The sequence below is a fragment of the Pleurodeles waltl genome, chromosome 7, assembly GCF_031143425.1.
Source record: "Pleurodeles waltl isolate 20211129_DDA chromosome 7, aPleWal1.hap1.20221129, whole genome shotgun sequence".
Lineage (NCBI taxonomy): Eukaryota > Metazoa > Chordata > Amphibia > Caudata > Salamandridae > Pleurodeles > Pleurodeles waltl.
In genome coordinates, this window is record NC_090446.1 from 90,233,387 (window position 1) to 90,245,867 (window position 12,481).

Genomic DNA, 12,481 nt, shown 5'->3' on the forward strand with positions numbered 1-12,481 from the left:
GTATTAATGTTTTTTCCATAATTAATGCATGACTTTTAGATAAATCAAAAAACCTACTGTCTACTTTTGAAAAGCAAATGCTGTGGTGTACCCTTCAGAAGGTTCCTTTTAGCTCTATAATGTGGCACACACACAGGTATATATGGAGATATAACACACATCCAACAAACATATAGAGGTACACATAGCTCACCCATATATAGAGAGGCACACAGATGCATACAGATACACATAAACATAAATCTAGACACACAAAACATACAGATGCACATAAACATGCACCCTCAAGTAGAAATACCATCACACATAACCACATAAGTCTTACATTGGTGCTTAAACATCTGAATTGCCCATCACAAGCAGGAACACAGACACACATAAATAGTGAAACTCACATACAGAGATACATGCACATCCACATCCACGCAAGCACGCGCACTCAGACCCACATAGATGCACACACATATACATGCACGCAAGTACGCCCACATGCAGAGCAAGGTATCCACAAATACAAACACATTCACATAGACACACAGGTAGAGGTCGATAAAAACTAAAACAAGCACATTGACAGGGAGACAGTTATAGACGCACACACATTCACACCCACTTAACACCTTTATAGAAACACACACCCATAGACAGATTTGTGCAGTCACACACAGAGAAGTGGGCAGAGATCCAAACACACTCACTCTCTCTGTCTCTGTGTCTCTGTCTCTTACACCCACACACAAATACATAACCACATACACACATACACAAATGTAGACACAGCCATATATAAACAGGCAGATGCATTATCTCATAAACATATACATATACATACACAAAGGACCCCACAGACACACAAGCTATGCCCACCCAGGCTCTCTTTGTTGAAAGTGCATATGTAGTCACACCCAAACGCTCCGGACACCATTACACACATAGACTGATCACCCAGGCTCTCTTTTTGGAGGGTTAAGACATAACCACACACAAAGACACAAAGACATCCATAGACACAAAGGCTGGGCTCGCTCATACTCTGTTGTTGGTAGCGTGGGCTTTTAACCACGCTCACCTCACACCCATCACGTTCACTCACTGGTTGGCTTGCCTTTCAAAAATACCTTGATGTAATTGGTAAATGCTTTACGTTTGTCCCACCTTGAGGCCATTTTGTTACCACCTTGGGGACCGCCCCTGCTACATGGATAATTACATGATTGCTGATATGCTTTACTGCGAACTGACTACTTTTAAAATGATTTTGTCCCTCCCCTTTGCGATCCATGGCGCTTTCAAGCCTTACACAGCATGAACTCAATCAGCAGTATTGGAGGGCTTTGCATGACTACCAGTTACTTCTCATTGTTTATTTTGTTCTCCCTTTGCGCTCCATGGTGCTTTCAAGTCTTATTATTGCTCAGCATTGTAAGGTAAATGGCTGGAATTCATTTGTGCACTGGCATTTGCACAAAATCCTGTTCATTCATGAGTTATAGACTTTGTAACACTGATTGGTGTTGATGCTTGTGCGATACAAATAGACTTAAAGCGCAGTTGATCCCAAAAGTGCACTAGCAGGAGCACATCCTCCAATGTGAATGGAAACTAAGTGGCCATTTTGAATGGTAAACTATAGGGGTGAAACAATGAGAGAGTGTAATTCTCGTTGAAATATGTTCTATATTTTGAGATACGATTGGCTTATTTGTACTTAAGGAAATATATGTGTGTAGTGGAGTGGAAACTGCAATAAAATTATTGTTCTTTTTTTAAAACAAAAAACAATATGCGCTGAATGTAGCATAATATAATAACTCAAAAGTTTTATAACTGTTATTTAAAAAAATTGCATCATAAGCGGACATGCTAAGGATTTATTAAAGGACAAGGACATTCCTACTTTTCAAGTACGGCGGCTGCTTCTTCGCAAGCTGAAGCTGCCCTCTGGTCCTCTTTCCATCTCCATGAGGTAGCAGCAGGGTTTTCTAGTGCTTCACAGTTACTGCTGCTGAGAACATGGAGGCAGAGCGCAGTTACAGCTTCTCTCTGAGCACTTTCCGGTGAGCACACTGAGGTTGTAGGTGGTACCGTGGGCATGGGAGCGAGGAAGTGGACAGCTTACCTGCGCCTGATCTATACTTCTAAAGCTCCTGGGCTGAGGCATGTACTAGCAGTTTTCCGCCTCTTCAGGGATCCTGCAGAGTCACGACTCATTCCAACCTTCTTGCCATCACGGACCTTTATCGGATAATATAACATTTCTACGTGCGGGTAAGAGGAGCAGCTGATAAGAACACCAGGGTCACTTCCTTCCTCCTAATTATTGCTCGGCAAGTGGAGCTTGAGATCTCCCAAGGGCAGTGTCACTCTTTGTCAAATGGGGCACCATGTTTCCAGTCTGCCACTTCGTTTACAAATGTCGGTGTCATATTAATGTATTGAATTAGCCATAGTCTGCGTTTATGTAGAGACTATTTAAAATATGAAGCGTGGTGCGATTTAGTAGAAATCATATTTTTACAGATGGTATTTTTGTAATGGTGTCCTCTATGGGTTGGTTTGAGCGTTGGAGTCTAATGCCAAAAGTTTATTTTTGATAAAGGTTTATATGATAATTGTATATGTTTTAATAATCTCTCCTTATTGCAATTATGACCAGATTCAGGCCAATATAATGTCCTTATTAAATTATGACTGTTTGAATAATCTTGATATGTTTGGGTGACCCTTTGAGTTTATTTCTCCTCCGTGGCTGTCTTCTGTCTTTTTTGGGGGGGGAATTGTGTTAGCCAGCCAGCAACTCTGATGGTGGGTTGGTGAAAGTGGTATTCTATTGGAATTAGCATGGCAGATTTAAATGAGGATGCTAAATGGCAATATTTTCATTTTTTTCTGCACATAGAGAAAGAAGCTAAATAGAATTGCTTTAGTTATATGCAGGGTCGCTGGAATTATACGCTAGGAAAAGACTAAGGGCCATATGTACAAACACTTTTTCCCATAGACATAGAATGGGTAAAAACCTTTGCTACATCTGGCCCTAAATTATGAGGCAGGGTTGACCAATTTATGTGGCAAGAAAAGTCCATTTATGAATTTACAATGCCAATAGCGCTAACTCAAGCAAATGCAAGACCTATTATATTGCAAATGCTTGTTTTATAGGCTAAAGCATACCCACACACAAACCCACAGGACAAGCACACAGGTTTTGCTCACCCATGCTTTCTTTGTTGAGGGTTCATAGGTAGCCACACACAAATGCACAGGATGCTCACATACACACAGGCTGTGCTCACTCAGGCCCTCTTTATTAAGGGCTAACACATACATACAGACAAAACACACAGGACAGACACTGGTTGTGTTCGCCACGTTCTCTTTATTGAGTGCCAACACATATTCACCCACAAAGACACAAGACACCCACAGGCACACAGGTTGCGCTCTCCCAGCTAGGCTCTCTTTGTTGAGGGATAACACAGACACAAACACACAGGACATCAACAGACACACAGGCTGTGCTCACGCGTGGTCTCTGTGAAGGTTTAAGACATGTCCACACATAAACACACAAGACACCCACAGACACAAAGGCTGTGCTCACTCAGGCTCTCTTTGTTAAGGGCTAACACATACCAACACACACACACAGATGCCGGACACCCACAGACACAAAGACTGCTCGTCCAGGCTGTCACACATACCCACACACAATGATACGAGACACCCACAGGCACCCAAATTGTGCTCGCTCATGTAGAGAGCCACCCGGGCTCCCCTATAATTTGTTGCCTGCTCCATGATGCCATACGGTGTCCGGAGTGGAAGATATAAAACAAAGAGGTGCTAGACCCTCGTGGTCTTTTAGCACCAGTAAAGTGTACGGTCTGGCTGCAGTCTCATTTATGTGCCCGATAGGCCCCGCAAACAGCAGCAAGCGTGATGCACCTCGCCTCATTCCATTGGCGACAAAGTGGTGCCTTACCCACGCCAGCAAGTGCCTGCGAGTGCCCCTCTCACCTGGGGAGCTCGCCGATACACCGCCAATCACTCAGAGGTGCTGCCATCTTGCTCCGTCAGCCACCATGAAGATGCTGACCCCATCGGAGGCCTGCAGGAGCCGGATGGTGCGTTTCTCCCCCAGCCCAGAGGAAGCTCACAGTGCGGGTGAGGTCACTGTGCCCTGCCCTGCAGTGGGCGGCCGAGCGCATGTCTTTGGCTGCCAGCGGGGGGTTGGAGACCTCCTCTGCAGCACGCTGGAGTGCGAGGACCCCGGGGCTGCCCAGCGCACTGCCTGAACAAAATGAGCAGCATCGGCAGAAGAGCCATGCTTTCAGCCTGACGTCCTGGTTGAGGTAGGAATACTTTCTTAGGCCTGCATGCTCGGTACAAAGCTGTCTAGGACCTGATATTATTCGATGTCCCACGTGGAAGTTGACCACATTCCAAGTACTTGGGAGCTACACACCTTTACCCCGGATGTGGCGCCAGAGACACCCCCGGTGGGAAGGCTATGCAGGGGACTTCACTGGCACAGGACTGTAGTGGCTGGTGGGCTTTTTTTCCTTCTCAAGGCTTGAGGTAATAGTACTAAGCCCATTGGACAAACCAAGATTCGCCATCGAAAGGACTGCTGAGTGAATGAGGGGCTGCAAGCCAGACATTGGGCACAACAATGAGTTCACTGCCGAATACCGATCATCCACGCCCAGCAAACAATCCGGGAACACATTCGTTGGTCACTGCGCTGCCCCCATTCATCCAGCTGGTGGATCCAGCCACGGCAGCGGCCCGGTGGCACCATTGGCTCGGCAGATTGAGATACTATTTCAGAACCACGAGAGATACTGATGGTGCGGTGCAACGATCCCTGATGCTGCATTTTGGGGGTGACGAGCACTACGCGTTGTTTGAGACATTGCCGAACACTGGCAATGATGACGACTTCGACATGGTGGTTGACACCCTGAACAGGTATTTTGACCCACAGCTTAACCTGGACTATGAGAGGTTCAAGCTGCGGCAGGCCCAGCAAACTGACGGGGAGTTGGTGGACATGTTCTACGCGTGTCTGTGCAAGCTGGCAAGCACCTGCACCGGCATCAACCAGCATGAGGAGATAAGAGCACGGATAATACAGGGATGCTGTTCCAGGGTGCTGCGCAAGCTGATCTTGCGGCAACCAGGTATATTGCTTAATGAAATACTTATCCTTGCAAGGTCACACGAACTGTCCAATAGTTGCACAGAAGACATGACGGCTGCCCTAATGTGATCTTCTCTGGCGCCAGGACCCACCTAACTGGGCCCTGTGAAGTAAGAACAGGTCAACGCCGTTCAAGGATGCTACAATCCACTGCATGTGGCTCGACCACCAAGACTGGAGGAAAAAGGGTGCAGGAGCTGCGTCCTCAAGCATAGAATACTGGGAGTATGCCCCGCAAAGGGCAAGGGGCAAGAACTGCTCCAAATGTGATAAGCCCAACCATTTTGCCAAAGTCTGCCGAGGGGGGCGGCCCAGATCTGGGACCACATCAGCCAGGAAAGCAGCGGTAAAGCAAGTGATGCCAGACGATAGTGCCGGGGCGGCGGCAGTGGACATGTACCCAGGCACAACCCCATATGAGGATGATGGAGATATTTGTTGTTTCGTTTGCCGACAGGTTAGACCAGAGGCAGCGGCCAACACCCATGTATACCATAATGGTTAATGGCACGCCGGTGACTGCGCTCATAGACATGGGGACGTCAGGTGACCCGGAACATGTCATGATTCCGGAGGGTGGAGCCTCAGGAAGGCGATTCAGGAGCTGAACTTGTGAAGGAGAGTGGTTAAGAGCTCGATGGAGGCTGTATTTCGCAACCAAGTCCTTCCTATGAATGCCGACAAGGGAGTGACGGTGGTCCCCGCAGAGATCACGAAGAGTCCCATTTCATGGACCTGTGAGAGGGCTGGAGCCGAGTGGGAGAAGTGAAAGATACCATCTGTGGCCCAATCCTAACCCTAGCCAACGGCTGAGAAACTTCATGTGCTAAATGTGACTGGTTTCCAAATGCAATCAAGAACTCCTGCTGTTCTCTCTCTATCTTTCTTTTATATACATGTTTGTTGTCGTTTGTATGCCTTGATTGAGGGTGATGTTTTGTAGCAGTTTACTAAAACATGGGGGGGGATGTAGAGAGCCGCCCGGGCTCTCCTATACTTTGTTGCCTGCTCCGTGACACCATACGGTGTCCGGTGGCCTTTTAGCACGAGTAAAGTGTACGGTCTGGCTGCGGTCTGATTTATGTGCCCGATAGGCCCCGCAAACAGGAGCAAGCATGACGCACCTCACCTCATTACAGCTCATTTTCTCTTTCTTGAGGATTAACCCATACGCACAAACACACCACACCCACACACACATGGGTTGTGCTCACCTAGGGTCTGATTAGTGAGGGCTAACACATACCCATGCAGAAACAAACACACGGGGCACCTACAGACACCCAAGCTGTGACGCCTGTAGAGAGCCACCTGGGCTCTCTTATACTTTGTTGCCCTCTGAGGGCAAGAGGGCAGGCATAAGCCTGAGTTAATAAATATAGGTACGACTGGTGACCCGGCAGTCCAGTGAGCACCTAGCTAAGAGTGTGGTCTTTTTTATTGGCAGAGCGGGTGAGGGCCCTCACTACACTGACGATGAGGGCGGAATCCGAGAAGGCGTGGAGAAACAAAAAAAAGAAGGAGAAAATAAATCCGGTGTGCACAATTGGACCTGACTCGCTCCTCTATACTCACGAGTCTGGCGGTGGACCCCCCCCCTGCTTCAGGACCAAAGGCATGGCACGAGCCTCCCCACGACGATGCCCCGAATGACCGAGCAGCTTACCGGTCATGAACCGCTCGCACTCTGACGCTTTGGACAGAGGGGTGTGCGCGCTTGCTAGACCAAGCGATACGAGGAGACACTGGATTGCAAGCACGGTGCTTGAGGAGGCCATGAGGTGAGAATCCCAGTGCGGCGTCTCCATCCGAGGCAGGCTGGTGAAAGGACCCAGGAAGGCAGCCACCGCAGTGCCTGTCCACACAGCGATCGGGAGCAAGGTAGGCTTGGCCTGCTCCCCAAAGGGCGCAGGATACCTCAATTCCCTCCCCCCAAAAGCAAAGGACACGAATAATACTGAATAAAGGGCAATAAACAGCAATAGAGACAAACAAAAAAATAACCATAAAATAAAATAAGGCGAATCCATGAAGGACTGAGTTCCCATGGCCAAGGTTAGACACCAAGAGGTACGTGCACGGTCACTACCCCAGTGAAAACTTACCTGCAGACCACCTGTAATCACAGCTTCAACGCCCCAGTAGCAGGGACAGTCAAGGGCACAGACAGCGGTGCCTGAGCCTGGGCAGATACCCTTGCTACACATATAAACTAACTGAAGGGGGAAAAAAAGCATGAAACAAACAAATGGACTGCATATATAGCATTCACTCGGAAGGATGAGTATGCCACAGCAGAGCTGGGAGCAGCAGCCTGCACCTGCTTCCCCGAAAATTCACTCATTGGTAGCGGCACTACCCACATTCAGCCAGCTCATTGACCCCGCCACTGCTGCACCGCGCTGGCGTTTCTGGATCGGCCATTTAAAAAACTACTTCTGCGCCTCGAGGGAAACAGACGGGGAAGGGCGTAGTTCATTGATGCTACACATGGGAGGCGACGAACTTCACAAACTCTTCCACACGTTCCCCAACACAGGAGGTGCGGCAGACAACGACGCTGCGGTACCGGCGCTAAACCGGCACTTCGACCCCCAACTTAACCCTGATAATGAACGTTTCAAACTACACCAGGCACAGCAGACAGATGTCAAATTAGTAGATATGTTCTATGCCAGGCTCCGAAAGCTCACAAGCATGTGTGTGGGCCTAAACCAACACGACGAGATTCTAGCACAAATCATCCAAGGGGGCCGGTCCAACATGTTGCGGAAACTAATCATGTGACAGCCCGGTATCTCCCTTGATAAGATCTTGATCGTGGCACGCTCCCACGAACTCTCTGCTGTCCGAGCGGATGCCATGGCCGCTGTAAGAGGTCAATCCATGGCAGCTGCCACCGCGCCTCGCCCGTCGCCTGTGAAGGAGGAGCAGGTCGATGCGATACAGACCCGCCAGACTCCTGCACGTCGTCAGAGTATCCCGAGGCAGGTCGAAGGTACTTGCGGCAGCTGCGTATATGAGCACAAGATGCAGAGGAGTTGCCCAGCAAGAGGAAAATCGTGCAACAAGTGTGGCAAGGGTAACCATTTTGCCAAGATGTGCCGGATGGGAAAAGGAAGACAGTGGGAGCCTAAAGCGAAAGTGGCCACGGTCCGGCACATAAGTTTGGGAGATGACGCACCTCGTGGACACAGAGACACGAAAATGCAGACGTATGAGGATAACGACAAACAAGATATCTATGTCATCTCATTTACAGGGTGGAGCCAACACAAGAGGCGACCACCTCCCATGAGCACGGTGACAATAAATAACACTCCGGTAACAGTGCTCATCGACACAGCGGCCTCGGTCAATGTCATGGACAATGCCATGTACCAACAGCTTTCGCCCAAACCGAGCCTGACCCCTAGCAAAACAAAGATCTACACGTATGAAGGACGTGACCCTCTTCCCCTGCAAGGCACCATAGAGATGTCCATAGTTAACGGACAACGCACCACCAATACAAAGTTTTATGTGGTCAAAGGAGACTGATGCACTCTGCTGGGGTGCCATACTGAGGAAGATCTGGAACTAGTATTTTTTGCGCGCCAACTGTATGAGTCACACACCGAATCTCTTCTCAGCGAGTTCCTGCAGCTATTCACAGGGCTAGGGAAGCTCAAGGGCAAGTGCGTTAAACTGCACATTGACCCCAATGTGACACCTTGGCTCTGAGACACCGAAGAGTGCCTTTTCACCTCAGGCCGGCAGTCGAGAGAGAACTACAGCTGTTGGAAGATCGAAAAGGTTGACGGGCCCACCCCCTTGGTTTTACCATTAGTGATTGCTCCCAAGCCCAAACAGCCAGGAGCCATTCACCACTGTGTTGACATGCGTCTACCCAAACGTGCCATCAGGAGAGAGCGTCACATAACACTCACAATGGATGACATTATTGCGGACTTGAACGGCGCTCAGTGGTTCTCAAAGTTAGACCTGAACTCTGGCTATCACCAGCTAGAGCTAGACCTGGACAGTAGAAACATCACCATGTTCTCGACCCATGTGGGGTTAAGACGGTACATGGGGTTGAGCTTTGGGGTGTCGTCTGCAGCGAAAGTGTTTCAAAATGCCATCAGGGAGACACTCTCAGGGTTGGCAGGAGTAATCAACTTGAGCAACAACATTCTGATCTTTTCCGAGACACACAAGGAGCATCACCACCGCCTGAGAGCCACCCTGCAGAGACTCGCTGACGCGGGTCTCACCCTCCACAAGAGAAAATTTGCATTTTACCAAACATCAGTTGACTTCTTTGGGTACATATTCTCTAGGGATGAACTTCAGGTAGACCCACAGAAAGCTGATGCCATCCGCCAAGCTCCAATCATGCGGATTGCAACTGAACTCTGGAGTTTCTTGGGGATGGCGATGTACTGCGGCCGGTTTATTCCCCAGCTGGCCATGATGGCAGAACCACTTCGGCAGCACACAAAGGCAAGTCACAAGTGGGAATGGAGCCCCGACGCCGACAAAGCATTCCACGACGTGAAAAAGGCTCTCCTTGACCAAGTGACCATGGCCTATTTTCATCCAAAAAAGCGGACTGAGGTAGTGGTGGATGCCAGCCCCGTAGGACTGGGAGCCATCCTACTGCAAGAACAGCGTCACCAGGAGTGGGCCCCAGTGGCGTATGCCAGCAGGGCATTGTCTGACGTGGAGACTCGGTACACCCACCCGCTCTGCCAATAAAAAAGACCACACTCTTAGCTAGGTGCTCACTGGACTGCCGGGTCACCAGTCGTACCTATATTTATTGACTCAGGCTTATGCCTGCCCTCTTGCACTCAGAGGGCAACAAAGTATAGGAGAGCCCAGGTGGCTCTCTACAGGCGTCACAGCTTGGGTGTCTGTAGGTGCCCCGTGTGTTTGTTTCTGCATGGGTATGTGTTAGCCCTCACAGGTAGAGAGGGAGGCACTAGCGATTTGGTGGGCGTGTAAGCACTTCCATCGGTACTTCTGTGGGCATGAGTTCCAAGTGGTGATGGACCATAAGCCTTTGGTCTCCTTGTTTGCGGGGACCATGCACCTGGCTCCCCCACGGATTGAGCGCTGGGCTGTCTTGCTCCAGCCCTACCAGTTTACGGTCACTTATAGGCCTGGTGCAAATAACCCGGCAGACTACCTGTCCAGGCATCCCTCAATGGATACCCTTGACGCTTCCCATGAGGGGGATGAAGAGAACACTGAGAACTTTGTGAGCATGATCATCCAGTAGGCCTGCTCCATGTCCCTAACAGTGACGGACATCGCAGAAGCTGCAGAAGTGGACCCAGTGCTTACCCACGTCAGATAAGCGCTCAGCAGAAGACAATGGAAACACTTCCTCAGAGAGGTGAGAACATATGACCCCGAAGAAAGAGCCACCATGCAGGGGAACTGGAAGGTGAAACATGAGATGCCTGTGGGAGGTAATGGTCTTGTCCTGCAAGGGCAGAGGATAGTCCTGCTGCGCTGCCTCTGGAACCACGTGGTGGAACTCCCCCACCAGGGCCACCAAGGGCCGCCAAGACAAAAGCGCAGCTTAGAGCCAAGGTATGGTTCCCCGGCATGAACGCAAAGGCAGACGCCCTAGTCGGAAGCTGGCACTCATGCATCATTATGTCCATTGAACAGCCTGTTTGCCCAGTAGTTACCGAACCTACCAGCCAGAAGCCATAGTCCAAACTAAGCATGGACTTTGGAAGTTTTCCCGACGGGTGGCTGACGGCAGTCATGATCGATTCATACACCAAGTTTCCGGTGGTGGAGGTGGTAGCCTCCACTTCTTTTGAAAACGTGAGACCAGTGTTAGATAAAACTTTTGCAGTTTTCGGGCTCCCAGATGAAATCCGCACAGACAATGGTCCGCCCTTTCAGGGCCAAGACTTCAAGAACTATCTGGAAAGGTTTGCAGTACGTCACCGCAAGATCATGCCCTACTGGCCACAGGCCAACAGGGATGTGGAAAGATTCATGAGGACCCTAAACCGCGCCTTGCAGATTGGGGTAGAAAGGAGTGAAGATGCAGAACAGTTTGCACCAATTCCTGAGGGCCTACAGACAATCGCCCCACAGTACCACTAACTGTGCTCCAGCTGCTTTGATGTTCAAGGTAGCCACGCTGGATTGCATCCCGGCTGAATCTCAGTGAGAGTCTACGGAGTTGGATCTGGAAGCCACCCAACGACGTCGGATGTGTACAAACCAGAAGGCGAATGAGAGCCCGAGAACACCCCCCTGCGACTCCTGTGTGGGTGACTGTGTGGTTGTGAAGACCCGGCGCCCTGGAGGGAAGTTTCAGACACCATTTGAGCCAGAGGTGTGGGAGGTAGTAAAGGTGCACATATCCATGGTGAACGCTTGTCGAGGAGAGAGACGAGTGACGAGAAATGCATCACACTACAAGCGGGCCAGTGAATCAAGGATGACAGAGGTGGAAGAGGAAGTTGGTGCCATCGTAGAAAGTGAATACGGAGTGGAAGGAGGGCCGGAAACTCGAGAGGTTTTGTTACCGGTAGGGGTGGATCGGTCTGGTGAAGGTGAGGAGGAAGTGCAGGTCGGTCGGAGTGAATCCTGCGCCCAGCCAGAGACTGAAAGATTTTGCTTGCTGAATAACGATTTTAGGTCGAGAGAACTCTGCCGCCTATAAGTAGGTGGGGACACCCAACCTTAAAGACAAGGCGGCGAGACAAACTGTGGGTGAAGCGGCTGCTTCAAAGGAGGCACCTGTATTTGAACCTGCATTATTGTTACATTTTCTGTTGCCTCCTATTTCTTTTGTTTCATTTATTTATTTCTGTTCCTTATTAAACCTTTGGAGGGATGTAGAGAGCCACCCAGGCTCTCCTACACTTTGTTGCCCTTTGAGGGCAAGAGGGCGGGCTAAAGCCCGAGTCAATAAATAAAGGTACGACTGCTGACCCGGCAGTCCAGTGAGCACCCAGCTAAGAGTGTGGTCTGCTTTATTGGTGGAGCGGGTGAGGGCCTTCACTACAACGCCTATGCTCTCATTTGTGAGCGCAGCCCACAATCCCACACGCATACACCCAAGACACCCACAGACACACAGTCTCATCCTCATGCTCGCCTTTTAGAGGGTCAACACATTACCACACCCGAGCAAACACGCAGGATGCCCTTACACACACACATGCTGTGTTTGCTCGGCTTTGTTTTCGAGGGATGTCGCATACGACACACAAACGCACATGACACAAGGGCTTTATTTTTGGGGTCTAACACACA